Genomic DNA, 25,990 nt, shown 5'->3' with positions numbered 1-25,990 from the left:
CCCAATATACAAAAATCATGACCTATTTCTAACTCTTCCACGTACAAAGTGATGAGAACTGGGGGAGTCTTTTTCTTTGCCATTATGTTTTGATTGTAGACTGTTCATATTTACCAGGTCTTCTTTGGGACAGGGAGAATTATATTTTTCAATGGCAGATTTTTCTTGCATTTCTGGGGATCTGAAAAAATACATCAAGCCTTCTCACAAATTCACATATCCCCAAAACCTCCAAAGCAATGAATAACTTTCTATTACCAAATAGATCAATAAGTAGCAAGCTGTGTTGGTTCACTCAACCAACATACTTTGTGTTGGTATACTATATCTAATGTATTCTTCCTTCCAGGAAAGCAGTTGGGCCCCAAGTTTGTCTCTTTCTCTGTGTTCCTTCTTAACCATTGACATCCTTAAAGTAGAAAGAGTCTCCCTTGGAAGCACAGGCAGATTACATCTCTGAAGCTACCACTGTTCCATCCAGTGCACATCTACAAAATCTGATTTTCCTCACAAAAGCTCAATGTATTACTGGATAGAAAAAGTGATCATCTTATTAGGAAATACTTCAGTAGTGCACTAGTCACAGATTCAAGGTAAATCTCCAAGCTAATATTCTTATCTGATGATAGACTCCACCTCATTAAAAGAAAGATTGTATTACCACTCATTTGAGCATATTACCAGTAGCACTAAATACAGTGATGTGTTAAAAAGCACTAACAGTATTTATATTAAAGTCACTGACGGACCAATCCTTCACATATGGAAACCTTCCATAACTTCAACATGCTGGCTTATGGCTTAAGTTAGCTTCATACTGAAAGCAAAATAATTGCAAGGAAAAAGCAGTTAGATTCTCCCCAAGATGTCAGTGCAGACACTGGTACCTCAGAGGCTGTTACCATGACCAAGTAGACTCTATCAGACAGAACTGTCCACTGCCAAGAACCTGCATCTATCTTTACAAACACTCCACCGCTATTTCAGAAGCTACTTCCTTTTTATTCATTTTAGTCGATTCCTGCCTCTGGATCTTTCTAGAAATTAGGCATATTTATATTAGATATTAGACATATTCCCAGATCTAATAGCATGTGGGTTTTGTTTAGAATACATGCAAGATCCTTGGAGAAAGAAAAAAAATACATCTCCATTCCTGGACTTCTTTTTTTTTGCTTTTCACTTTTCATGGTGTTTGAAAACAAAAGGTTTCATTCACAGACCAGAGCAAAAACTCACATCATTTAAAACCAGCTAATTTATCCAGTTCACAATTTTTTTTCTTGCTTTAATTTTGTCCTGCAGGTGCTCAGTTCATTACTCCATGACCATTTGCATTTATATGAGCAGAATATTTTAGAGTCTTTTCTTTTACATCTTGTGATCTTTCTTGCAGACCTCTGGTCTTCTTTCATCTCCTGTCATTCTCTTACCCAAAGTGCTAATCTCAGCTGTAACTGTCTCGAACCTTTCCTTTCGTCCAGAAAGATCATTGAAGTCTGTAATTTATCACTTCCCTATTGTAACTGCAAGAACAGCTCCAAGCAGAACAAGCCTTATCTCAATGATAGCTACTTTGTCACCTTGTGGCTGCAAAGCATTCAGAAATGGCATTTGGTACATTAGCTGCAGATGGCATCAAGGGGATTCTAAAGAAATACATTTTCTGGTTTCTTTACTGTTATTCCTTGATACAAAAATGCCCAAACAACTTTGCAGTGATTGCACTACATTTTTTAAATAAGGAGACATCTTCTGTGTCAGGTTTCATACGTTCTTGGGCAGATTTTTATGGGTTTGGAGCTAGTCCAAAAGCCAGCTTCTCTGATGAACATGTCTTGCCCCATTAAGCTTCAGTATTAACACCACTCCCCCTTTACCACCATTGTTTCTCCTATATGTGGCTGTGGGAAAGTTAGACTTCTCACTAATACCATCAGAGTTTGTGGCTTCTCGGAGCTATTTTACTGCAATCCATGTCTAATCACAGTATACCCAGGAAGCTTAGTGCTGTGTTGTAGCAGACTACAAATTAGCTTGCTTTTCCATTAAAATACTCTAAGTTTATTCTTTTCTGTGTGGTTATAAAATTGACTGGCTGAATACTTGGGCACTTGTGTGTTTTGTTTGTCTAAATGATTGATATTTAAATGGCTTAATTGCATTCATTCTACCTTTTTATGGTTGAGCAAATGTTTATTGCATATTTTTTTAAGATGCAAAGTGAGAAAATTCATTTGGAACTCAGGGAAGAATTTTATTAATATGTGCCAGGGTGGTTTGAATTTCAGAATGGATCTTATTTCTTGAATATGTATTGTGGCATCATCAGGTTATAAGATCTTCGCAGCCCTGTGAAAGTGCCAAACAGTCCAGCTGGACTGTTAGAGAATCTGTAGCTAGTATTGAGGCTATGAGGGCAAACCCTGGGCTGCTGCTGAAGAAATATAGAGGCACAGGCAGGAAATAAGGATTATATTGTTTAAAGGAATAACCAAAAAGAGGAAGGGGAGGGGGAGAGAGAGAGAGAGGGATTTAGTGCTCTTCAGAAAATCTTTAACAGTCTTCCCTACAGACAATGTTAAAATCAGACTGGTTTTCTCCAGTGATTCAACAAGATGCAGGCATTCAAAAATCCTCTTTCTCTGTGACTCTACAGAGGAACTGGAGGGACTTTGACTTGATAACTTTGAGCAGAAAAGCACCAATCAAGCTGGTACATATGAATACTGCTCCTGATGACTTTAATCTTCATGTTGGTTTGGGGGAGGGGAAGCTTGGAACAGACAGCAACATCGGTTAGCGGACTACTGTGAAGAGATCCTAACTTTCTGCAAACATCCATGACTTGTAAGAAATGGCTGAAAAATGTGAAAAGTAATATTTCTGTTCTGTATAAAAACTAGGCCTTGGCCAGGCCCTGTTTGATATTTATGATGTATAGCTCCTTATGTCATAAGGTGTTTTCCTAATATTTTTAATTTGTATTTTTCCTTTCCAAGTGAATATTCAGAACATTGTTAACAGAAAAATCATGATTAATAATCTCATTTTCATTTCAGCCTCCCATTTCCTCACAATAAAAGTCCTAAAAAATGTTGTTTATGTTCACATCCATATACCTCTTGTAAAATGCTCATAAGGTTTGTTCATACATAGAAAAAAATCCAGCTCTAAATTAGATTTAGCTTTAGATTCAAAACAGCAGTATGAAAAGAGTCAGTAGATATCTTTTCAGACTAAGAACTCTATCTGAATTGCACATCTATGGAACACCTCCTATGATCATAGATGTTTAGTATAATAGATGCTAAGTATCACAGAATCACAGAATGTACCAGGTTGAAATGGACTACACCTGGTCATCTGGTCCCACCTCCCTGCTCAAGCAGGCACATCCTAGAGCACGTGGCATGGGATTATGTCCTGACAGTTCTTGAATATGTCCCGTGAGGGACATTCCACAACCTCTCGGGGTAGTCTGTGCCACTGTGTGGTCACCTGCACTGGAAAAAATTCTTCCTAACAAGGTAGGTTTTAATGAGAAAAAATTAAGTCCTTACTAAAATAGCTTTCTTTTGTCTCTTCGGTGACAGCAAGAATACAGACAATAAAAAGAAATAAATCCAGGGAGTGGTTTACAGCTGCTGAATATTTGTCTTACTTTACTTAAAATACAACTGTATTCTGCAAAGAAGAATCAGACTGAAGTTCTTCTGTTGCACTTAATATTTCACAAAGGTCTGTTCTTCCTCCAGGCTGCATGATCCACTGGTTTATGCACTGACTGAACAACCATCTAGTTACTGGTACTATGTCAAGGTTAACATCCTCTTAAGTTTTTCTTCTTTCTTCTTCACTGCAATATTTTTAGTCATTTCTTTTCAACGTGAACTTATTAATTATTGTCATCTGTCCATATAAAAGGGGAGGAGAGTAGTATTGATTCTATTTGGTACTTAAAATATCTCAAAATTATTAGTATGAAATGGAAGAGGAAAGACATTTCTATCAACTTAGCTTACAGACTTTGCCTGTTCAAACTGCATGTCATAGCAAATCATAAAGATAAGGGGAAAAAACTAAGGTGAAAGGCAAAACTGCAATAGTGGTAATGACAGAGGCAAACTGTGCATGCAGCTGAGAAAACTGATTTCGGGAAAGCTGAAGAACAGTTTACAGGTAAAGCAATTTCTCTGCACTTTACAATCAGTTATAGGCCTGCCTTGTAAGCTAAGTCAGTGTCATCCTTGACAGCCAAGAACAAAATTATGAGGAAACATTGAATTCTTGTACTACCTTGCCTATACACATCATGCAGGGGTATCCACCTCATCTTAGTGTGTGCATGGTTTCTCCAGTTGCACTGAAACTGGACTTGCACACTTTGTTTTCCTTCCAAGACAAATACATAAGTTCAATATTATGTACTACACTATAATTCACAAAGGACTTGCCATTGTACAAAAAACCCCACAAAGTTACTTTGATAAGCATCCTTGCTCTTCATTTCACATATAATTGCAATTTAAGGTTACCAGAATTTCAAATCTACTTCGTGGAATTTAGATCCTGAAAAAACACGAATATAGTTCTTTCATGTTAAAGAAATTGCATAGGTTGTCTACTAAATAGAGAATCTATTTTTCTCAAAGCCATTTATAAAGCCTCTGACACCCTCTTTCTTTTCTCCTTGCTGCTTCTGCCTGGTGTCTCTGGCTCTGATCTGATCTTTTCATCTGTTGTGTGTACTTTTCTCTCCCTATTTTGCTGGGTGCATACACATTTGCAATCCATATTGCTGGTTTTAGTAGCCATTTCACATGTATTCATTTTGACATCAGATGAATAGTCTGCTTCCCTATTAACTTTTTTTAATTTTCTTTTTTTCCCTGTCTTTTGGTTTGTGTCCTTTTTCACATGCCCCCTATGTGAATAAGATGGGACAGTTTTATTTCAGTTGTTATATCAGCCCGAAATTGCCTAAAATACCTATTAGCAAACAATTATTCTTAAAATCTAGTATATGATACAATATTTAGGAATAGCAACAATACAGGGGTCAAAGAAAGGTGTTGATGTTAAACAGAACTAATATGTAGGGCAATTAAAATTGAGACAGGTTTTTTTGCAGATGATGTGTCTGTAATCCAAGTCAGTGTTTGACTTCTAAATTCCTGGATACAGTGTGTTCTCCAAGTCTGAAAGCTTCTGAATTATCACTTCACCAAGTGAAGCTGTGATGCAGCAGAGGTGAAGTGGTCTGTGTCTCACTCACCTTGCAATTAGTCACCCTCTCTCTGTGGAGGTGAGCCTCAGCAATACTAATATCAATGCCCCCTTGGTGGGACCATAGTGCCATGCTGTACACCTTCTAACCCTGGAAAATCTGTGTGAGTATTCAATCAAAAGATACAGGTGAAATTCTTTCAATTAGAAAGTGGTCTGCACTAAAATGTGAACCATTATTAGGTTATATTTGCTCTAATGCTGAATTAAAGGGATGAAACAACTATATTCTGAAAGGAAAAGGATTTTGACCAAAAACAACTTTATCAGACTATAAAAAGCAACCATATGTAGTCAACAGTGAGTCAGTCAGAGGGATTGAGGCAGAAGCATTCATGGCAGTACCTTCCAGTTGAGTTCTGATCTGCTGCTGTGCTGTCACTATTTGCTCCAGCTGGAAGAGGAACAGCAATTCCCTGAACAGCAATGGCAGCTCTCCACCTGAGTCCCTGGGGACAGGCACATCCCCAAAGGAAAAGCACAGGCCCCAGAGTTCTGTTCCTAAGGTGTAAGGATAGGGCACACACAGGTATATTAATGTCTAACAAGACACAGAAATGAGGATACTCAGCTTCTGCTGACATCAACCTCCCAGCATCCCAAATGCCTTTGTAAATCTAGTGTGAATCAACATTGCTCCATTCCAGTTTGCATCAGAAAGCAGAGCTGTTACTCTCTAGCTCCCTTTGCAAGCAATGGGTGAAAGTAAGATTTTACATCAATTCCTCTGGGAGTGTGTTCAATGATTTCAGAAGCCTGCAAAAAGTTCTTCAGCAGTTTGCACCTATATTTAACTTACCATCTAAATAAAGATCCTATAAATACTGTTCCATTCCCTTTTTTCTTTTTCTTCACCTGAAGCCAGATGACTTCAAGACTATATGAGTAGAAGTTAATGCACTGAGTTCATTGTTTCTTCTTTCCACTTTTCATTAAATGGAACACAAATTTCAGCTAAGTGACAAATTGAATGAATTATTGTTTTGCAGTCAGGTCTGGTTTGCCTTGTCATACTTACCTTTCAGCTGCTTCCAGTAGCCTGGAAAAAAAAAAGTCAATATTTAGCAGCACTGTTGCACAAAGAGAAACTCTTCCCTTGCTGCATGCTTCATGTACCAGACATTTACATGTGGTTAAAGAATTAATGCACAAGCAAATGGACTGATAAAAGCACTGCAGTAACTTTAGCCGGTTTTGCAGCTCTCTTTGTTTTAGATATCCTAGATCCAAGCACTAACACATGAACAGAGAAGTCTAGCTCACATTCCCAAATCCACTCCTTTTTATCATGTACACATTGTCCAAGAGCAATCGTGGGTATCTATACAGTGCACTACCTCACTGTACATCCAGAACAGTTTCCTCAGTTTCTTTCAGACTGGGAGTAATGCAGACCCTTCAGCTCATGTCTCCTGAGATACTCAGCCACATTATGAAAAAAGGCTCATTAGCTGAAGTGCAACCACCTCACAGAGCTGCTATTATTTCTCTGAGATATAAACTACTATTTCCAAAGCTACGATGGAACAGAAGGAGTGATAGCCCACAGAGCTGTTCAACTATCAAAATATAACACAGTTGGCATGCAACCTCTGTATTTTCCTCCCTTATTGGCATTAAAATTGTAGAGTTGAGGCTAAAGACTTTGTATACTTAAAGATGTCTAATATCTGATTGGACAAAGCCAGGAGCAACCTGCTGTATCTTTGATGGTCTTTAGTCAGATGCTGGTACCTTCTGAGATCCCTCTCAACATAAGATTTTTTATGATGATTCCTGCCACTTATCCCCACTGCTTTACCACAGCAATTTCCAAATCCTTCATATAAGGAAAATGCAACTGGTACCTGTGCTCTAAATCAGATCAGATATCCAGCTTAAAAAGCCCCCCAAAGATATAGAATATCCCTAAAAACCAGCTAGGCTAGTATATATTATACAATGAGCCAGGAGGCAGAGGAGGGCGAAGAAGTAGGACGCAGGAACATCTAGAAAGTGTTAAAGCTGATATTACTGCCAGAGACAGAGATATTGTCAAACCACAGCTGATACTCTCCTGGGAGCTATCTTCACGACTTTAACTCAATCTAAAGTTGAATTGTCGGTAAAGTAGGGCACATGGAAAAGTCACAGCTCATTTTTTTAATTCAAAAAATGCTTTTCAAAAAGTAGTACCAATGGTGCTCAAAGGTTTTGTTCAAACTTTAAACCAAAGGTTTTAATATGGAGTAAAGGGGGCAGCCAAACAGAAACCTAGATTGCCAATTACAGGGGAACAAACCATTCTTTCCTTACACAGTGAAGTCCCCATTCATGACTGAGGCTATGAAGAGTCACAGCAACAAGAACAGGTAACACTAAAACTGTGGTAACAATGATAATCATTTTTATGATCTCTGTGTTCATTTGAAAAGATTCCCAGAACCAAATTCCCCAAAGCCAGACTGGCTCCCTTAAGAACTGCTCTTCTCTCTGTCCTGGTGGCACTTCATGCTCCTTTTCCATGATCCTACACAGGAATGGGACTCTGCGCTCCATCAAAGCCTCTGTAGAATGAAGGTGCATAAGCACAGCATGGCTCCACTCCTGGTCTTAAGTAAGGAAAAATGGCATGTTTCCAGGCATTCATCACTACTGTAAATGAGGGTAGGAGGCATGAAAGGGAGCATATCGTCAAAAAAGCCACACAGGAATGTTTCTAGTGGCAAAAATGGAAACTGGGCAGTTTCCTCCAATTTGTTTTAAATGAAAGGCAAACACATAGTTGCCTCTTGTAACACCCTGCACATAACCAGCACATTTTTCAAACAGAGATGCAGTTAAATGTGATTGCATGCACACAGCCTCCCTCAGGGGGAATAGTGGAGGGTGGGAAAGTGGAGACAAGGGCCAAGAAACATGATTTTTAATAATGGACCCAGTAATACAGGCACTTTTTGGTACCAAAACAGGGTAATTCAGATCAGAACCACCTTTTTTTCCAAATAAGTATCCATTCATTATTTTTTTCTCCAGTCAAAATATAAAAGCATTGCTTTAAAATGAAGGATAAAAAGTGTAGTTTGGGGCTGAGCGGTCTGAAATAGATTTTGAGAAATGCCTATACAGCCTTAAGTTTGCAAAGAAACAGCAATTACAGAAAATGCCCTCTGTGCTCCACAAATGTTTTACTGCCACACAAAATCCTGCCCACTCAAAGAGATGGACTTCTGATTTCTCTTTTTCTGTCCTCTGCTTTAGATTAGGGCATGGAGGGGCTGGACGGATGTATGCAAGATGATGGAGGGACATGCACCCTGAGTGGCATCCTGTCAGCTCAAGGAAGTTATCCTTTGTCACCAGTCTGCTCTTTATAGATGGTGATGGTACTGTTGATGCTTGCAAGAGGAATGACTGTTTCTTAGCACATGTAATTGCAACTGCCATTCTCAGACATGACATTCTTTAGCTTTCGGCATCCTGAGTGGCCTTTTAATAACTGCAGCCTTGCACACACGCCTTTGAAGGCTCTGCAGGAAGCACAACTGGATCCACAGCCATTAACAAGGCAGAGAGAGGGAGGTGGGAGGTAACTTCAGTCATTTTCACTGATCACGTGGGAAGAGGAACAATCTAGGACAACGGCATGCAATAGATATGAGGGATGGAAACAACAGCAATGATATCTACAGGCAATCCTTTACACATCAAAACTTAAAGACCCTACAGCCTCTTGCTGCCTCAGGAGCTCATTCCAAGCCCCCACATTCCCCTTCCACCCCGAGTCTGCACCTCCTAGCACTGTCAACTGCACCATCACTCAAGGCATGGACACAAAAGCAGAAGGAACTGAGGGTGTGACATAACTGAGAAAGTTGGAGATGCCCAAGAGCTTGTGGGTAGTGAGGAAGCTCAGAGCCAAGAAAGTTGAACAGATGAAGACTTTTTGTACTGGCAAAAACTTTAAAGGAATTGGAGCTAGGCCTGAAGAACAGAATAACAAAGGGCACAAAATTAGGATGTTTGGGTAGACAAGCTGACATGGCAAGAGAGGAGGGGAGAAAGCAGCAGCGTAAGTACCTCTTCCATGGATGGGATGAGGATCTCAAGGGATAGAAAGAGATGAGGGAGTAAAAACTGAGAGGAGAGGGTGTTTTTCTCTGGACAGCACCAAAAGGTCTTTGTAGGACCGAACTCAGAGGATCAGTGAGCTGTGGGTCCTTGTGGGATAATGGTTAGGAGACAGGGTGCTGGAGGTTGTGCTGCCACCAAATTTCTTAAGAAGCCTCTGCCAGGTGTGTAATTCCTGATGCCCCCCCAAAGATACAAATGTAGCAAATTTATCCTGTTTGCATACCCACATGTGCTGAGTAAAAATATCTGTCCACACTTTGGGAACAGACGTTATAAAACAATGTGTTCAGTTTTAATAACGAGAAACCAAAACTTCAAAACAAACAGAAATTCAGTAATTCTGGAAAACAGGAAATATTTTCTTGGATTTTAGTAATGAAAATGTATTGGACTTGGATTTTCCTATTGAAAAGTTATATTTCAATTTTGACTTTTGGTATTTTTTTTTCCAACCAGGATTCAGTATTGACAAAGCCTACATGAAGGCTGATATTTGCTCCTGGTTTAGGAGTTGGCATTCTAGATGAAAACTGTCTGAGAATTTGGTAATTAACATTTTAATTATTTTGGTAACAAATACATTTAGTAACTGACAATCTAACCAGTGCACTATATCTAATACAATACCATACCATATAATATTTAAATTAATTGCATTGTAAAATTATGGCTTCTTAACTGTTATTTCCTCAGAGATCATTTAAGTTTTGAATATTCAGTTTTTCAGAGAGCAAACTTTGCTTAATTTTAACAGGCTACCCACATCAGAAAGGGCACACAGCAGCTGAGGTAAAGGGACTGTCTTTTTCTGGCATCTTTCACAGTAGGAGTGTAGATATTCAGGAGCAAATGGAGACAACGCTACTTTACACCTGTTCACACTTACACCTTGTATTTCAGCTCCACTCCTGATATTCCTTAACTGAGCAGTTAACATGAAAAGAGTAGATATTTTTATTGGTTTTTCAACAGCCTTTGAAATGAAATAAAATGAAATACACCACAGTTTTTACACAGTCTCTTCCACAATATCTTTAACTGTATTTACAGGCAAAGGTATTGTAAACGTATTGGATTTCGGATTTGTACCAGTTTAGACACAGTAAAAATGTATTCATTGTGACCACTGCACAAATGTTTCTGCTACATTTTCCCTAGAACAGTATCTTTTTGAGGCTTTTAAGCTTTTTTTTGGAGAATTTCCTATGAAGAGAGCTCTCACTTAAATCTACCTGCTTTGCCATTTATTCCGCAACATCAAACTTTATCAGAATAAATGAAATATTTTTCTCTTAAATCTAAACTCAGAGCCCATGTAGATAGGAAGAAACAACTTTCTTTTTCATGCAAATTCAGGGAGATTTCAATAAATTATTATCACCACTGAGCTATTTTCAGTGCAGTGAGAGAACAATGAATATTGAGATCTTGAAGCATAAGTTTTTGTTGTTTAACAAAAAAAGCAAAACAAAAAAAGTCTTTGATAAGGAGAAGTTAAAGAAACAATAGGAGTAGCTGCCTTTCTTTTATCAAAGGGACTTGTTTCATCACTTCAAATGCCAGAGAAGGGGTTTTTTTCTGAGTGTAAAATGAGAGATATTCATTTATATGCTCACATGTCTTACCCAGATGCTAAGCCTCAGAGAGACTTCCCTGGTGATTCAGAAGCTACGTTTTATTTTGTAATGAACTGCACCAAAGATTTTTGGCTAATCATGTCAACCCCTGCAGGAAAAACACAAATTAACAGGAGTCCTTACTTCAAAGGTAAAATGTACATACTTTCTTTAGTCTCTGCACACAAATGGGAATATGAAAGTCCTTATTCAATGAGGACCTGATTCCTTTCAACGAAGACTGAAGCTGATAGCTGCAAATCACTTTCTTATGCAAGATTCTTCTAACTCTTCTGATTCTAATACAAGGCCTGACAGAGGAGATGCTCATGGAGACAGAAGTTTTGGGGAGCTGTGATACCTACCTAACGAAGTAGATGGTGGAACAAAATCTCAGTCTTTATAAGTCAGCAAGATTGAGATATAAACAAAAGGCAAAGGTAATACAAACTCTTTGGGGGAGGATAACAGCTGTGACCATTCAAAAAATCTGATTTGATAAAATTATCTCCAGAAAAAGAGTCCCTACAAAAGACTCAGATTTTGCAGGACATGATCAGAGGTCTTGAGGGAAAATAAATATGCTTTTTTTACATTTTAATATAAATTATTATTGTTATTTTAATATCCTGGTCTCAGAGCTATAGGGCAAGGACAAAATTATATGAAATTTCAAAAATTAGTAACATTTCACAAATCTACAGGGGGCCCATGAGACACTGGAAATGTACCAGCTGCAGTAGATAAATTTACTTCTACATTTGCACTTATTCCCTTTCTAAGTATAGCTAATACAACAAATACTGCCAGAAAGGTGTCAGGTCTGTTTAATGTCTTGACTGAAAGGAATTTTCTGCCACGGTCTTGCACGTCACAATCTCCATCCACGAGGCAAAGGCAAACACTACTGTTAGTGGAGATATAAGGACCAATGACTTGAGAGAAATGCTTAAGGGGGCTTAATAAAAGGACAACTCTGAAACATTAACTGTATGGGAAGCACTTTGTATTGAGTTTGCATGGCAAGGTTTTGGTGGCAGAGGGGAGTACAGGAGTGGGTTTTCTGAGAAGCTGCTAGAAACTTCCCCCATGTCTGCAGGAGCCAATGCCAGCTGGCTCCAAGATGGACCTGTCCCTGACTAAATCTGAGCCCATCAGCAATGGTGGTAGTTCTTCTGCGATAACAGATTTAAGAAGAGAAATAAAAGTTTCGTGCAGAAGCAAATTGTGGCCAGAGAAGAGAGGAGTGAGAACATGTGAGAGGAACATCCCTGCAGACACCAAGATCAGTGCAGAAGGAGGGGGAGGAGGTGCTTCTGGCACTGGAGCAGAGATTCCCCTGCAGCCCGTGGTGCAGCCCAGGGTGAGGCAGGATGTCCCCTTGCAGCCCATGGAGGGCCACAGTGGAGCAGAGATCCACCTGCAGCCCTTGGAGGACCCCATGCTCAAGCAGATGGAACCCCAAAGGAGGCTGTGACCCCATGGGAAGCCCGCGCTGGAGCAGAATCCTGGTGGAACACTCATGAAGAGAGGACCCCATTCTGGAAAAAGGCTGCTCCGGGAAAGAAGGTAGGGAATCAGGTAGAAAGTTAAGCCCAGAAAGGAGGGAGGGGTGGGAGGGAAGGTGTTTTTAAAATTTGTTTTTACTTCTCTTTTTCCAACTCTGATATAATTGGTAATAAATTAATTTCCCCAAGGTGAGTCTGTTTTGCTTATGATGGTAATTGGCGAGTGATCTCCCTGCCCTTATCTCAACCCAAGAGCCTTTTGTGATATTTTCTCTCCCTATTGGTGGACACCTGGTATCCAGCCAACATCAAACCACCACACAACTACTTGAGCCCACCATCACTGAAATCCTAACTAATCACCATAGAGATAGTGCCTGGGATTTATGAGTCCGCTGTTAATTTTGAATGGAAAAAACTAGTGACTCTGTCCCCCTTCTATATTTATCTATAACTCCATTTAGATTTTAATTTATAGAATTTGGCAGTTAAAACAATTAACTGGTAACCCCAGAGATCTACTGCACACTTTAGGAACATGCAGCAATACTCTACATACTCTACACGTTCCTGTTCTGGCAGAAATTTTCCATGAGGGACTGAATTAACAGCCAGTAACACACAGCTCACTTCTTTGCTTAATGCATTATAAAGGGCTACATCTTCCTCCTTCCTATGGGTAAATCCAAAACTATTAAAATGAGTAGACTTCTGTGTCTACTGTCTATTCAAAACAGCCCATGGAATTTTTATGTTGACTTTTGCCCTGAAAATCTTTGTTAGGATCATCTATTTACTGTCTGACCATTCTTTCCCCAAACACTCCATTAAGTAGTAACAGCTTAGGAAAACCTGTGCAGCTTGTATTGTTAAAGGCCAAAGACCACCTAAAAAGAAGAATGGAAAATAACTGTAACTCATAATACATACTGGCACAATACCTATCAGAATGGGTGCAGAAGAAAAAAATAATTCCAATAGAAAGCAAGACAACCTTATGTAGCAAAATCCAATAGCAGAGAGCAATCAGCCTCCTACCAAATGCAAACCCAAACAGAGACAAATATTGCTACCCTCACCTAGCTAGACTTGAGACATACCCAGAAATATGAAATATACAGCGCTAGAACAATCCCACTAGGGAAGAACCTGAAGGAAAGTTACTGCATCTTCTTGTTACAGATTCCATTTGATCTATTCTTTCAGTGGCTTTGAATTTCCTGCCCTGCTCTTCAATAATTACCCATTCATTGAAACAGAGTAAAAAATGTATTATATTACTTGGTAATTCATGGTATGAATAGTAATTTGCATAATAGGCCCCTAAAACACTAAATGGACTTGTAATGGAAATTATATAGATCAAAATATATCTCTAAAAACTATGTAGGGCTATGTCTATTTTTGCATAACAATAGGTTTAGCATACATACACACTGCAGTCGCAGAGGTGACGGCTGCATAGCGTAACAATGGGCTCCTATGGTATTCCAGGCACCACTGGTTACCTTACCTCAGACCTGTGACTGGGTTGTGGGAACCCTGAAGTACTGCTTTCTAGACTTTTCCCTCAAGGAACCTTTACCTCAATTAAAGTCAGGTAGATATCAACAAAAAATAGTGTTTCAGGTAACTGAAATTTTCCATTGAAAAATATCTACTTTCAGAATACCTCTTGGCGTTTTTTCCCCTCAAAAATATTATGGATTAGACCTGTTGCCATGCTGAGTGATAGGAGTTGCACTAGAAACCTGTCATTCATTCTGTACTGTCACTTAGATTGCATGCTTCTGCCAGAGGCATTGCACCTTCCTCTTTAGTGAAGAGAGACAGTACATCTTGGCACTCCCTTGGTCGCTGAGCCAACAGTAGATGAAATACAGCTCTGGACTACTGGAGACAAGTAAGAGCAAAAAACCAAAAAAAACCACACAGTTCAGTGACATTAGAGGCTCCAGATATTTCCACTGGCTATTCTAGTTTTGACCCTCAAATTCCTTAGCTTTTTCTCTATATCACTGAAAAAAAATTTACTTATTCATAGCTCCATCCTGCACTCTAAAGCCACATCAAAGTGAATGGTTTTGCCAACACCTTGTAATGACTGACACAACTAAAGACCCTGCACTGAGCAAAACACTGTATGCCCAGAAGCCAAGCAGTCAACCACCTTTCACATCCACTACACCACAATGTTATTTTAAAAACTCAGTGTTCCAGTTTGGCCAAATTTACAAATACATCCTCTGAGAGAAGGCAGGCTACAACTACCCCTCCCCCACCAGGTACGGGAAAAAATAAATTTTCCTCGAAGGAAAGTGAAAGAGATAACAACTATTTATTGAACAAACACACAGGAAAAGGGAAAATGATGCTAAATAATAAAACCTCTCGCTCTGCTGAGAGAAACCTGGGAAAATTTCAGAGTCCTTCCGTAGATCTCTCTCTCCCCTTCCCTGGAGCTGGGACTTGGTGGTGGGCCCACCTCCAGGGCCAAAGCCTCGGTGGAAAGTCCTCCCAATGTATTCTGATGTTGAAACAGTCCAGCAGAGAAAAAAGGGGAAAAAAATGAAATCCCAGGAAAACAAAAGTTCAACTCTCCGGAGGAAAAGGAGCTGAGGAATTAAAACTGCTGAAAGCCGGCTGGAAAGAAAAGCCGGGTGCTTCCCTTCCTTCTCGCTCTCCTGCCACAGCTGAAAAAAAGTCTCTATCTCTGTGTGACCTTGAACAAGCTGCAAACTGCTCTGAAAAAGTTTTGCTCAGTTTTTCCTCCCCACCCTCAGGCTCAGTTTAAAGGCATAGAAAGGCACAAGAATTAATTTCTGGGCATAGGGCAGCAACATGGGATACACATCATAAAGTCACCCCAAGACACTCAGTAATCCTAAATTCTAGGGCAACCCTGGGAATTCAACCCTACTTATCATAATTTCATTGTCTAAAGCCTCACAAGTAGATAAGCCTTGCAATACACAGCAGACATTGTTGTGGTTGTGAAATTGCTGCTTGTCTTCTTTGCTGGTGAGTCTTCTTTTCTTTGTTACCTTGAACTACATCAGAATATTTCATGTATCCTTATTTATGCCAGTCATGAAACTGATGTTTTTTTGACAATTATGGGGATGAGCACTCTGCATTATACATCATCAACACTGTAATCTTTATATTTATTCCACAAGAGATTACTCTAAGTATCTATATTTATATATACACACATATATACACAAAATGCCTGCCAGAATACAAATATTCTGATACCCTCATTGTGAGCAAGTTAAGTTAATCCTGGATCTGACAGGCTGATAAGTAAACATGACCTCTGGTTTTCTAGTTTATGGTATGAAACACGTTAAAAAGTATTAGTTTAATCATGTCAGCTTAAGCAGTTTGCTAATTAGTTTCTTATTGTGTTATAATATTAATTCACTTAGTTTGCATGTTTAATTTATGTTTTTACTCATTTTATTTTTGCTAGCAAAATACACAAAATAGAAAACCTGCATATTCAAGCTTTTCTACCTTCATAACATGGGCTTAGGTTTAAAGAGTCACATGGAAAGTGGATGTTCAAGTCTGTGAGTTATTTAATGTAGTCCCTATAATACAATCCCTGTCCCCCGTAATACACTTTTGGCTCCAGGTATGGCCAGAAAGCCATCTGACCATTCCCCACAATTTTTGAGAAGCTACTTTAACTACATCTCCACAGAAACCTGCCTTTCTCATGGTTTGGTCTCCTCTCAAAGCAGAATTGAGCCAGATGCCTCAGGTGCTCCTCTCCAATTCACCTTTGTTTGAACCCATCATAAGCAATTTGCCAACTCCACATCATGTCCTCATCCCAGAGCTACCCACACCCAGGATCTGCACTTTCACACTTTCAAGCCTTATTCAGAAAACCACTGTAACCAGCAAGAGCTCCTCAGCAGCCCCTTTATTTTTGCAAGTTCCAGTATTTTGCTACATCACCAAATGGTTATTGAGAGATGGCTCACCTGAAACTGTTGCCTTGCTATTCTGCATGTCTGTTGGGTTTTTTCTCCCCAGTAGCAGATATTCGACTCAGTAAGTGCATTTAAACAAGCCAGCAGAGATATACAGTGACATGTGTCACGCTTTATAAATCAAATTATTACATAGAGCAATCCTGCATCTGTGAGAGCTTCTAGAAAGGAGTCTTAATAAATAAAAAGCAGCTATCCTGTGACCCTCCTTTGGTTTGATTAGTTCCTTTCCATACTAGAGGAGTATGAGATGACACAGGAGCTGCTGCAAGGCTGACACCACCATCTATTCCTTCACTCCTTTAGTCCCATGGTGATAGGAGCAAAGTAGAGATGCCACTGCTGCAATTCCTCCCACAGGGAACCTCCATTTCATGTGAGAAAATGCAAAGGTACAAGATGAGGGCAAGACACTGTGTGTCTTGTTTTTTAAAACTCAGATGATTAGGTATGTCTTTGTGTCCTGAAAAGAAAGTAGCCAGGTTTAAAATTATGTAAATAAAGCTGAGATTCAGATAACCATCATGAATCACATTAAGACAGCCTGCTATGTACTTGAATTTTTGGCAAGTTTCAGCCTCCTGCTAACAGGACTGTACCCACTGAGTGTCTCTAAGTCAGTACACAAAAGGAGACAGAACACTTACGAAAAGGAGGCAGAAAGTGTTCCTTCATATCCTTCACTGGTTTCAATGTCAGTTCTCAGGGAACGGAGCCCTCAAGTTATTCAATTTCCTGGTCTTCATCAAACACTGAGTATTTGTATGAAATAATTTAATGATTAGACTTCTGGTTAAATTTTTCAAAGAGTGATTATGTTAAATACTTCTGGAAGTTAATTTCCCTACATAATCAATGTCCCATTGAAATCCATAATGCAGCTGTTTAAAAAATATTGGACTATATCCACCAAAATCTTCCAAATTCATGTTCAGTTTCTTGCTTTCTAATCTAATAGAGTTTTAATTAGGTCTCAGTGAATCTATGTAACAGAAATAGGGAAAATTAATGCAGTTAGTCTTTTTTCTTTTTCAGTGTTTTAAATTATGAATGGGAGCTCATCACAAATTCAGCTGCTCAGTCAGCTTGCAAGCAATTACAAACAATTCTCACCACGTAGCATGATAGCATAGAACTGCATCAAATAAATTATTTAAAAATCTGAAAGTTTATTATTGTCTGTGAGAGTGAAGCAAGATATCTTCTGATATCAGCACCTCAGACTAATAATGATTAGAGTTTCTCACTGGATGCTTCCCATACTTTTCTGAAATCCAAGGGAATTGCTTTGTATTAAAATTTGACTCTTTAAAAGAAAAAATGCCCATTAATGGTATTTTGGTAAATGTGTCATATACATGAAGCAAGCAAGAAGGCTGGCAAAGTAAAGTGAATACATGTCCTCTGACAGGATTCTTCATTGCTGGGATTTGAGAACCTAAATCAGAAATCCATGTCCTGGTGGCTTTAATAGGCTCACATATTATAATGAACTTATGATGGAGAATGTGTGGCTGCTTTCCCCTCTCCATGAGGGTACCTGACACAAATGTGATTACAGCCTCAGGCATTCCCAATGCACAGCAGAACCCGTGTGACAGCAATTTCTCATCTCACATTCATTACAGATAGAACCTGAAAAAGACTCAGGCTATCACCAATACAAAGTCAAGTCAGCCAAGGCTTGATACAGCTGACTTTTGAAATCCTCCACCACCCCCTACTTGTGTATAAGGTATTTTTATGACCCAACCATTGAAGATCTAAATCCTCAGTCTGTGGATTGGTTTGGTATAATATGCTACCACTGAGCAAAGTTTAGCTTTGCCATATTTGGTATTCAGACATATGCAGGCTATGATAAAGCTTCTTAGCTTCCTTTTCTTCACGTGCAGCTCCCTTTTGTCTCCTCAGAGGTCATGAGCTTGAGGTCCTTGACATCCTGGTCCCTCTCTAGATAATCTATCCAGAACTTGTCATGTTTCTCAATGTCCCTTTTTAACTGGAAACCCAGATTTGGACAGTCTTCAAGTACAGCCTCAACAGTACCAGAGAAAAGCAAACACTAACTTCTCTGGGTCCCCTGGCCATGCTTCTCCTTACAGAGACCAGCATGTTTTGCTTTATTTGCATTGTGAAAGCACTACTGACTTAAAAGAGTTTGACCCTTCTGAATCAGCAGTGACTGTGAAAGATGGTAGTGAAAGTCTTGTTTGGTGGAAATCAGAAAACGTAATTATTTTGGGCTTCTGAATACTGTGTTGGAGAGTTCTGGTTATCAGTTACTTATACCCTTGTTTCACCAAGTATTTACCAGTATGATTTTATATTACTGCCCAGAACTATTCCTTTTTGTCTCAGGATTAACTTTATTCAATCTTGAAAATACTGCTAACCACCTGCAAAAATTTAGGAAGAATTTGCTAGCTATTGACACTGTAGTTTGGGGTTTTTTTACTTTCACTGCTCTGATCCTTTACATTCAAGATAACAACTTCTATTGCCATTACATCAGGCAGAGCCATTACCTTATGCCACAGAGAAGACACAAGCATTATTTTCACACAGTTTTTACACTGGCTTTTTGTTAATTTCTTTCCTCACCTGTCTCTTTTGCAATTTTCTAAACTGAGCATCACTTTGTCCAAAAACGCGTTATCACAGTGTAGGTAGAGAAATAAAACAGCCATTTTTGAGCTCAGACCTGCAGCTGTTTCTACAGATCAAACAGAGTCATTAGTCAAACTTGGATGGGTGTATTTGAAGAAAAAACATTCAAATGTTGCCAGCTACACACTTTTTCTCTTCGCCTCTAAAACATATTTTGCTCCCTTTGTTACAGAAAATTTGTGTTACTTCCTATTGTTTAAAGGAGTATTTTCTCACATTCCTTCCCATAACCTTTTATAACAAAAATATTTCTGCATTTTTCTGCTCAGCATTGACTGACTGCGTAGATCTCAGCCTGATCAATGGCACTTCCTACTCTTTAGAGGAATACAGGTAGAGCACAGGCTCGGAGCACTGTATTACGGTTTTTAAAACATCCAGCTGTCTTAGTGTGACTACCCAGATCTCTTGTTTATTTCCATGAAAAAAAAGTAGGTTTTTCTGATCCCCATAACTGAAATTTGGGTGCAGCAATATTCATCAAGCTTTCAAAATAAACTCGCCACCATGACCTTTGACACCTCACAAGAACCTCTGCTCTGGAGGCTGAAGACCTGCACAGCTAAAGGCCACGATGCCAGAGATCAGTACTTCCCCTCCCAGTACAGGTATATATGTGTGCTCACATATGGGCAAGCAAACACCCTTTGCGTGGGGCACAGCACGTGTAAGTATCTGTATGTTACTGATATTTCTGTTGCTTCCATGGTAGAAAATTATACACCTAGAGAAGAGCTCATTTTCTACTTCCATAAGCAGTACAATAGATCACCTTATTATTCTGCCACAAATTGAGTATAGTTTTCACCGTGATTCTTCAAAATGCAGACAGCCTCTTTCACTCACAAATGAAACAGCACACAACGCCTGCCAGAGCCAATACTCCTACGTACCAGCGTAATGCTTCAGTAAGTTGAAGGAAGAAGCTTGCCAGCCTTTTGTGGTTGTCATTTAGCTAAATGAAAAGTACAGAGATACTTGCTTAGCAGGCTGTTGATCTTTGAATACCAAATGTTTTCCCTTCCTAAAAGTCTCCTCTTTCCTCACTAGAGGCACAGGTGGACATTTCGCAGCTTCTCCTTTGGATGGCTGCATTTCAAGCTTCTGCTCACTCTGCCTCCATTGTCCCATGGCACAGAAATCCAGAAGCTTGGACAACAACTTCCTCAGCCACCCTGAGCTGCTCCTGTGGTGCATTCCTGCTGGGAAGTCCAAAAGAGCTTATGAGCAAGCTAAAGTAAGGCTACCTGGCTGTTATGCAGCATGTTTTTAGTGCTGGGCTAAGGCATGTGCTGGGGGAAGATGTGCTGTTTCCAGCAGCACACCAGAAACCACCAGCTGGCTAGTGCACATCTAGCTCTAGATGCTGTATCTTCAGGATCCCAGGATACTTCAAATTATGTCAGATGTAGAACTAGCATTCATCTGGCCTCCAGAGTAGGAAGGTGAAAATGGCTTCTCTGCTCCATATATTCACATATAGCACAGCAGAAAACATGGTCCTGATTTTGGGTTGTTTTCTAATGCCATCCTTCCTGATCCAGACACCTCTGGCTCCTACATCCAGCTTGAAGTATCCCATTAATCACAACCACTCTCTGCTTTCAGTCCTTGAAAGAGATGACTGCACATCATCTGAAAATCCCTCTTTGTGGGAAGATTTCAAGGCTATCCTGTGCAGTAGGAGGAGATGGGGATGAGCCAGTCAGCACAGCAACAGCTGGCAGCTGCAGGAAACCAATCACTAGTCCTCTGTGAAGAGGGAGAAGAAAGGGGAGGTCACATTTTAGTGCTGTGTATTAGGTTTAACAGGGAGGTGGAGGGCAGACCAAATAATCCTGTCCATTGGCCCTGGAAGAGTGCCTTGACCGGGGCTGTGGAGGACAGCCCCAAGAGTGATGGCATTGTGCACCTTTCCCTTAGAGAGCTTTCTAACATTATCTCCCCAGCAGTAGTGCTGTGCTCCTTTACCCAGCTCCTGCTTGCCCAGCTCACTGCCCCCATCCCACCCTGATGTCTCAGTCCTGTACTTGCTGGTTGCATCTTTATAATCAAGTAGCATCACTGCAAGTCCCTGGCATGCACTGGTTTCTTCTCTAAGCCAGAATTTGTAATTGTATTTGCAAGTCTGTTTTAATTGCAAACAATCCATATGAAATTGCTGATGATAAGAAGGAAACAAACTATTCTTACTGCCAGCTTTGTGACTGCAATGTTTGCAGTTTTACTTTCAAATGCAGAAAAAAATATGTCCAATATTTCAAGGGCCAAGTCAGACTGCAAGAGATCTTATTTTGGAGTAGAATTATTTCAGTGGATTAGCTGAGCAGAACTCAGGTCCTGGGGGTTAATGTTCTAGAAATGGCTACCCCTGGCTAATCACCTGTGTCCTGGACAAAACCATACATTGTAAAATACTATGTCTAGCATCTAGGGGTGACCAGCTTTATTCTACCCACTGCTATGTCTTCCTGTTTATCCACCACTCAGATATTCTCTTCCAAGGTTTTTTCACCTCCTTTTTGAAATATTCCCATTGCAAAAACATGGTTGTGTTTTTCTTCTAATTCAATAAAAAATATATGGCACATCAAAGCCTTACTTTTGTTGCAATCACATTTCGTATTTAGAGCAACACAAGTCTGTGAATCTATATACAAGTACAGACAGAAAGAGAGATACCTCACTCTCCCCCTCTCCTCATATTCAATTCTCATTCATATATGCTCAATGGAATACAGCACATTTCAAGGTATTGTCATATAGCTCTTCTATCTCTTTATAGAAGCACATTCTTTTTATTTGGTATTATTACCTCTAGAGGCTTTAAATAAAATCCATCATGTCTTAAGTCAGTAAAAGGATAACAAAATGAAAATATGTAAATAAATCAGGAAAATATGTAAATAAAACAGGACTATTCATTTATTGCCAGAATTTGCCAGCTGTTGAAAATAACCTGCTGCCCCTTCAAACTGGCTGACTTGAGAGTAATCTAGAAAAAAAAATTCAAGTGCCAAGTGGTTCACTGTATAATTGAATACTTATTAAAATGGGCATATTATCACCTAGGCAAATGAAAAATGCCTCTGGCATGTGGCAGCAAGAAGTACCCAGACCAGCAAAGAAAGTCTTTAATTTAGAACTAAGGACTCCTAGGTAGATTTTTAAATGGACTTCAATTAAGGTAGTCCAGCCAGGAAGGTCCATTGTAAGTGGGTTTTTTATTAATCCTGATGGCATGAGTAGTTCAGTATTTCACTGTGAGTTTCACAAGTGTTATATAAAGGAATTATTGATTACAACTGCTGAAAGTCACCTAACATAATTATGTTAATTATCTTTTAGGATACCTCAGACCTCAGCTAAAGATTCCCTCACTAAAAATGGATAATGTGTGGCAGGATTTCTGATCTCTACTTTTTCTCCATGTGGAAGTTTTCAAGATTCTTTTACACTCATGTCACCTTCTGCCTTGAGTCCATTCCTCTATAGCTGTATCTTGAGCATTTATCCTTCAAGTCTCATGATTCTTGTTCCTTGAGATATTTCAGGCTGATCTGACTCTGGCTGTGCTGAAGCACACCACAGCCTAGCACATTTTATCAGCCTACTGAGGTGACCACAGAACTTCAAAGCACAGCCACCCACAACCTGTGGTGGAGCAAGGGGAAACCAGAGCCTACAAGAAGCTATCTGCTCACACAAGACTCTTTTTCCTTAGTCTTAAGCTTCTCCCTAAGTATTTTTGACTCCTTTGGATATGACAGTCTTTGGTTAACATGTAAAGTTCTTCAGACCATTCTGATTTAACTATCTGTTGTTCTTTTTTTTTTCTTATGTTATTACTGCCTCAAGAAGACTCCTTTGCAGGCCATGCTGCATAACGTGGCTTTCCTAAGTCAAGTCCTTGGAAGTTCTTACTTCAAGCACTTTGGTGAGCTATCTAGTATTGGTGTTCTGGGGTCCATACAACCATTTAATTCCCTACTTTAGGGTGTCATTGCTGAGCACCCAGTATTTCTTGAGCTACAGAATTGCCACTGAAGTGTTTCTAAAGTAATCAAGGAGCATGACTGTAAGAGCTGTTTTGCTTTCTCATGCTAATTGTCCTTCTTACACTCTCTCTAGTTCTGTCACATTTCACTCCACATATATGGCACGTATCTGCCGAGTTCTTCTAAGAACTAGGCACTTATCTTACATAAATTCCAATTTCAAAAAGATGTGAACTTGCAGAAACAACTCCATATCTAGGGCAATATGGAGTGAAGATGGCTTAGCATGCTACAAATTACACTTCCCATCTCAAGCACAGATCCTTTCTGCTGCAGGGGAAATCATTTCCTAGGAAGATACGAGGTGTACCAGCCATGCCTTCCCTGAGGGTGATGCACAAGAAAAAACCACTGCTGGCTGCTGCTCTGAGCTCTACATACTCTCTAGGGGTGATAGTTGCTGTGGGAAAATACAAGCTTCTGAGCTGCAGTTTAATAGGAACTAACAGCATCTGAAACAAAAACAAAATAAAAATCTGTAATAATAACAATGATTTTAAAAGATCTTACTGGGCTGCTGTGACCTAAAAATATTGGTCCCAATTCCCAGCTGCAGTCATACCAAATTGAGAAAAACACAAGTCCAAGAATAGGACACAATAAGTAATCTTAGCCCTTGAAAACTGATGAATCAGGATATAAATTAGTTGTTCTTAAATAGAAATAAATATCACTTTTCTTGGTACCAGTCCTCAGAGGCTTGGCCCCTAAGCAAGTTCCTATCGAAATATTTCCTAACTTCCTTTCTTGTCTGCCTATATAACCAACTTCCAAATTTATCAGTAAATTGAGCAATCAAATAGGTAATCCAATTGGTTTTGTGGCTAATTTACAGGAGTTAGAGAGGCTCAGGCTTTCTCCTTAACCTGACCCAGCATTTTCATACTATCTTGTCTTCACCTGGTTAGTTGAATTTAAAGAAAGAGCACACTCTTTTCCTGCCCTGTAAAGAATCACCTTTGCAGCTTCTTCACTGTCTACTCTCTTCCGTTTAAAGTCTTTGCAATTACAGTATGACAGCTGCATAACCGAGGTTAAAGAAGAGCCAGCGACTCTGATTCATTGGTGGAAATTTAGAGCCTCCTGAAACTAATAAGCAGAGTAGAGGGAACTGGTGCAATTGAAGTGAGAGCTCTGGGGCTTTCTGTTCCCCTCTTGAAAGGAGGAAGAGTGGGAAGTCAGGCAGAAAAATGAATTTTAAGATGCCTGGATGAGATTATTTGATAGATTATTTGCTACTACGCTCTAACTGCAATGGTTCTGCTGCCTTTAGCGTTCTGAAAATAGGGATCATGAGGCTGCAAGATAAAAGGAATGTTCGAGGGGAGAAATGACAAAGAAGGGGCAAAAAAAAAGATGAAAAAACAGAAATTAGTTTTGTGGTTCACATTATATACTTTTCATTACAAAGTTTATTTCTGTGTTATGTGTTCTGGCACCTTTGTGGTTAATGTACTGCTTAGAGAACTGTTATTTCTCTACAATTATATTGAAACTATAGCTTACGAATCTAATAGTATTTCACAATTATTCAAATTGTGCCTTAAGAAACTGGTGCTGAAGTCTTCCATTTCTACCAAAATGGTTCTACTCCCTTCACATAGAAGAATGAAAAGCAAAGAGTATTCAAATGGGTTTGAGAAGGCACATTCTGCTCAGCAGAGCCCCCTGCAAGGAGGCTTTATGAGACAATCATGCTGGCTGTTAAGCACTCTGCCATCAAATCGGTAATTATATCATTATCCAGTTGCTAAACAATGTGGATTTTGAGGGCTTTCGTTATTTTCTGCCTACTCTTATCTGAAGTTGCTTCCTGCCAGATAAAATATCTAAATATTATGGAGCTGCCTGTTGACTTTGTGAGGTTTTGACTTTCAATAAAAGGCACTGAAACTACAACTCTCCAAATCCAAGTCTTATAAGCAGCACAGATAAATAACAAACTAGATCCACTGTGAACCAAACCTAACACAACAGCCCAGTGTTCCTTGCAATTGGAAAACCCTTCTCTTCGGCCAGTCACAGTACTGAAGTCTCTACAAAATTCTCTCACCTCTTCTTTCTGAACAGTATAAAAGGCAAATTCCTTTAGGTGCTGTCTTGCCATTATCTCTCCACTAGTGAAAAGTGGCAGCTGTCACAGAAACTTCTCAGCTCCCACTTGGCCACAGAAAGCAGCAGATTGCACATCAACTCTGAGCATTGCCTATGGCACCCTCATGGCTTGAGCAGGGAATAAAACTTCCTCTGGGAACAGCATCTATCTTTTGTCATTTGTTCCCTGTAAAGCTTGACCATAATATCTGTGGCTGCAGACCAAAATGGCCCTGAAAGGCAGTAATGGCATTTTTACTAATTACCAGGTACAACTGTCATTCATTTTCTTTCAGTCACTCAGCACGTCATTGAATAAGAATTGATGTCATTAAATCGTGTTTAAATCTAAGCTGAAAAGATGATTTTTGTGGAAATTACTGTTATCCATATCTAATGGCAAGCAGATCCATGCTGTGACAAAAGCATCAGTATGATTTCAAGAAGACTTTTCCTTTTATACAAATATAAGACAAAAATTCCTTTTTCACTAGACTTCATAGAGCACTAAACACACAGCAGAGAATGTTTCACTAAATACTGTCATAATTTCCATGCCACCAGTGAGTGGGCTGGTGATGTACAAGAAGTTGGGAGGGGACACAGCCAGGACAACTGATCCCAGCTGACCCAAAGGA

This window comes from Corvus cornix, chromosome 3 (genome assembly GCF_000738735.6).
Source record: "Corvus cornix cornix isolate S_Up_H32 chromosome 3, ASM73873v5, whole genome shotgun sequence".
Lineage (NCBI taxonomy): Eukaryota > Metazoa > Chordata > Aves > Passeriformes > Corvidae > Corvus > Corvus cornix.
Note: the sequence above shows the minus strand (reverse complement) of the source record.